This window comes from Carya illinoinensis, chromosome 9 (genome assembly GCF_018687715.1).
Source record: "Carya illinoinensis cultivar Pawnee chromosome 9, C.illinoinensisPawnee_v1, whole genome shotgun sequence".
Lineage (NCBI taxonomy): Eukaryota > Viridiplantae > Streptophyta > Magnoliopsida > Fagales > Juglandaceae > Carya > Carya illinoinensis.
The window spans coordinates 43379491-43384963 of record NC_056760.1 but is presented as its reverse complement, the minus strand read 5'-3'; positions in this window follow the sequence as shown (position 1 = coordinate 43384963).

Here is a 5473-nt window from a genome sequence, read left to right as displayed (position 1 = left end):
CTGAATTGCATGCCTTTGGGACCTTCACCCCCATGCTCATCTTTTTGAACAGAACATCCTTTCTCCCCATGTAGCATCCAACCACACGTAAAGCAAATTTTTGGTAACTTTTCATAGCGAAAATGGACCCATACTTTCTCTCCCTGTACATTAATAAATCTTCCTCTTGCAATGGCTTTGCACAGTAGCATTTCTACCTTTACTCTCAAGCATTTTCCCCACCCTACTCCATCACTCTCCACATCAACTTCAATACAGCTCCCTACTGAATCTCCAATCCGTTTCCCCCATTCCATCGACATGCAGCCCAGAGGTAGTTTATGAGTTTGTATCCAGAACGCTTCACAATCAAAAGCAATTAGCCCTGGTTGCATGACCCCGTCATAAGGCAATAAGATAAACAACACATTATCAAACAACCACGGTTTGCCTTCAAGGATTCTTTGCTTATCGGCATGTGTGGCGAAAGTAACCACAAAAATATTTCTCTCAACTTCTTGAAACATTGCCCTTTTACTGATCCTCCAAATTCTTGCCATAGTGTTTCTGAAAATACCTTTCCCTACATTACGCTCCGAGCATACCTTTCCAATCAGACTCCTCTCACTTTTCCTTTGAATCTCCACCCCACTTCCGCTGTCAACATCTAGTACCACTTCCTCTTCCTCCGTGAGGCTAAGATGCCCCCACATATCCTCAAGACCTTCCATCCTCAGCCCTTTCCTTCTATTTTGAGAGACCCTAGATGAGCTCTGCGCAGAACCCACTATTTCACTACCTCTGGGGTCAACGAAAGTCTATACCAGAGAGGAGACTGCACCAATATTGCGAGTATTATGTTGTCTGTAGATAGTACATGTATGAGTAATTGAGAAGAGATATCATACTCATAGTCCAAACGCATTAAATATCACATTTTTTTTTAATTTTATTTTTCTTAAACTAATTGAGTTATTCTACTTATTATCTTGTATACTATATATTTGATAAAAGAAAAAATTAAAAAATTATTTGTGGTGCATAGTATGAGGATGAAGGGTAAAATTTTTTAATTGAAAAGTTAAACTGTGATAGCTTAGAATTAATATTGGAGATGTGATGGGGCGGTTTTTCATACCATAAAGTCTAACAGAATAATGATATATACAAATCTCAAATATATAAATATTGTGGACGCTTTTATAAAAGTAGATTACATTATGAAAAAGTATAAAAACTCATTTCGTTTTTTTTTTTTGGGAATTTAATTTTTTTTATAAGAGATTCTTACAAAATTTGTACATTAGGACTTAACCCGAACATTACTCGAATAGAATTATATATGTTTTATACAGGCTAATAAAAATAGTCAATCTTGTAAAAAATTTTCATTAAATTCAAAAATTGTCCTCTTCTATATAAAATAAGAATGTGTCATTGGGATTCTTAAATATTGACAACTCACAGCTCGGAAGTAGTGATAATTGTGGGGATCAAATGAGAGATAAGGCATGCCTAAAATCTTGGAGTGATAAGGTTGCATATCCTCACAATCGAATTAATAGGAAAGCTTTTTCACATGATCTGTTATCCGTTAGTGGAGAGAATTTGAGTGGCAATAGAGTTCTAAGTTCAACTTGTTCAAACCAAATGGGAGTCCAAGGAGATGTAACAGCTGCACATGAGATCACAACAAATTAAGAGGATTTCGGATCTGAAGAGATTGCATCTAGTTCACAACAACAATTCAAATAAGTTGCAGATATTGTAATTTGAATGATTTTTCTGCAACTTTTATGCTAAGTAGTTAGCACAGCTTTTTAGTTTATTCGAACAAATGTTTGTAACGTCTTGTGCTCTCATTTCCAAGATAGATTTTCACAATAATATATTTTTCAGTTTACCACATATTCATTTTCTCTTCTTAGTATTGAGCTAGGAGTGAGCACTTGACATACAACACCCACACACTCACAACTCTTCAACATACTACTCCAACCAAGCCAAACATGACATCACTTTCACTCAATATAGGAAATTTCATTACACTTTGACTCACCCTTTCCAACTATCCATTATGGTGTGAACAAGCCTTGGCCCTTACTGAAAGCCAAGAACTTGTTGGCCATCTTACCAATGAAGACCCAGCCCCTCCAAAATATAACAATACCACATCAGACAGACAAACACAAACTTTGACAGAAGAATTCATTGCATGGCAAAAATCTGATAGGCTATCGCGAGGGTGGCTCATCGGAACACTCTCAGAGAAAGCACTAGGCCTTGTTATAGGCGTAGACATAGCTCACACAGTCTAGGAGGCACTCAAAAATGAGTATACGTAGGATTCTCAAGAAAGGGAATTTACACTGAAACAACAAATGACTTATCTACGCAAAGGGTGTGATATCCCATTTTTACGTGTATTTTCACTAAATGAGTATTTTAATTTAATTAAAATATTGGTTCTTTTATTTTAAATTATCGAATTTTAATTGGATTTATTTAGTTGTGAAATTTATTTTGTGGTGCTTTCTTATTACTAATTATTGTTTTGTGTTTAAATTGCTATTTAATTTATTTTAGTTTATTTTTGGATTTAAAATTTAATTGTTAGTTTTTACTAATTAATCATTATATTTTAGCTAGATGTTGTGTTTAAATTATTTTATTCAATTTATAGCTTTTAAACTTGTTTTTGTTGGATTAGTTTCTGGACTCCAGAGGTGAGGACTGTACCTCATTTTTTTTCCCATCTTTTCTTTTTCTCTTTTTCTTTTTCTCCTTTATCTTTCTTTTCTCTTTTTCTTATCTTTTTCCTTCGGTTTTTCCTTCCCGTGCACGCATCTCTCTCTCCTCCATTTTCACGGTTTTCCTTTTGCTGCCCAGAGCCGCCGCTCGCCGGCGCCATGCATCTCACCACCCACCCAGATTTCTTCCCCTCCGACCGGTGATCATCCCCACTAAATTTCACCTCCATCCGAGCCACTGTTAACCACCGCAAGCTCCTCCAAGCCGCGACGTCTTTTCCCTCCAACACCGCCGTCGTTCCACCTCCCACCACCATCTCTTCACAACTTCATCACCGACGTTTTGCCATCCTAAACCACCCATTTCCAGCTCCGATCCATTGCTGAAGCAACCCCCACGACCTCACTTTCCGTTTTGAATTTTTTGGCATTCTACCGCCATTTTTGCCGTCACCCAAGGCCAACCTTCACTTCCGTTAACTTCATAAACACCTCTAAGCTATTTTCTATCAATCCCGAGTCTTGGATCATTCCCATTCAAAAGTGGATATTTTACAACCCACGGCCACAGTACTTTTGCACTGTTATGTTGCTTTTTCTCGTCCTTTTATAGCTCTTTGATCCTCCAAAAATTATTTTATAGCACTGTAAGTATTTTTCAAATTCTATTTTAGATTTAAATATATTATTACTTTTACAATAAATTATGACTGGTTAGTTATTCCGGACTGAGTCCTAGGAGTCGGGAGTCGGATGGATTTGAGGACAGAGTTGTTTGGTTATTGTTGTGTTGAGTTTTGTTGGATAAATTGTGTTTTGAGATGTGCATTGCATGGTGCATACATGTGCATGTATTAAATTGAGAAAAACTGATTTTATCTGTGTAAATGAATTTTCAGGTGCGTGTGTATCACAACCCCAAGTCAGGATGAGGTATTATCTTGGTGGAGCTTCTCTGGTCATTCGGGAGTGGATAATGCTTAGTGACATCTTCTGGGTTGTCGCTAGGCGACGACCGGATCGCACGATACGGTAACGCTGTCGTGTCGACTCCGTGATCCCTTGGCTAGCGGGGACTAGAGGAAGGCATGGTCCAAGTACACGCTAGGCACGAGATTGGGTATCGCTTGTTTAGATGTCACATGCGTGGTCGTTAACTGCGGTGTGGCATAGGAGCCAGAGTGTGCGAATGATCCCTAGGGGAGATCATGGTGCATGTATTAAATTGGAACTGGTTTTGGATTTCGGATATGGGCTATTTTCTGGGAAAATGGCGAGTTGGATTAAAAGATTATTTGTAGGCCATTTTCTGGAAAAATAACGAGGTTTTATATGTGGACTTTGTGATCCATTTTCTGGAAAAATGTGGTTTTCTTGGTTTGAGTCATTATCTGGAATAATGACAATGACTTATTTTAAATGATATGTTTTAGGCCAAAATGAGATTTTGACGTGTGTGGAAAAATGTGAATTTTGGGACGTGCATTTGGCATCATTTCATGCATATTGTTGAGTCTAATATATTTTTATCTTGTGGTGTTTGGATTATTACTTACCTACAGCACCATTTTTAGTACCGTAGATTTTGATGCAGAGGTTGAGGAGGAGGAGGCTAAGCCCGAGAAGATGGCTTTGTCAAATTATTGTCTTGGGAGTTGTTTTACTTTTGAAAATTATATTATTTGTTTTTATATTATGTAATTTGGATTTGAAATAATGTTAAACTTGTAATATTTTGTTACGCTTGTTTTAAATGAGTTTTTTATTTAAACAAAATTCTGGTACCTAGTTGTAAGATTTTTATTATCGCTACGTTAATTTTATTGTATACGTGTTGCATGTACACATACTCGACACTTGGCGATAGAATGTGTGACCCGTATTGTCATCATCCCGACGTCTCGATTTTCACGTATCTGTATGTAGGAGTTGGGGGCGTCATAAAGATGTATACGTAAATTCAAAAATATTTGTGACAATTTAGCAACTATTGGAAAACCAACGTTTTTGTCTCCTTACTAGCCTTGATCCACAATATGAACCTTTTATAACAATTATGCTCAAACCACCAAGGCCGACATATTTAGAGCTTGTTTCCCAGCTTTAAAGTCTTGATCAAAAGCGTAATTGGCTTTTTGGACATACAGATGGTCAGTCTCGGCAACTCACTCCTCAATTGGCATTTTTTGGATGTACTGTAGAACCATGGGACACGTAGTCGAAATTTGTTGGTGGCTGCTAAAGAAAGCTACACAAATTGATATTCCTTAAGCACTAACAGCACCAACAATGGACACTATAATAGCTGATACAGCCACTCATAAAGAACAGTCTATTCGTGAACATAACCGATGAGGAGACTACAAGTAAAGAGCCAGGTATGCTGAGACCTTCCTTGTCACCTAAAAGAGCCATACACGTGTACCCAATGATTAGAGATGACACTACACAAGCCGACGTCATTTTCAAGAGTTATTTATTTTGATTATCTTAGGTATTATCAAGATAATATTCATTACGTACAAAAATATCTTAATTATTTTACTTATCAACATAAGATAAAATATCATAATATACATAAATAGCATTAAAGTCACAAAAAATTAACAACATAAATAAATTTACAAAGTGACATAGGTTTACGTAATATATTATATCTATTTTATAATAAAAATAATTTTATAATCTAATGTATCATATCAATAATAATTTATGAATTTATTTTTATAAAATTTCTTTATAAC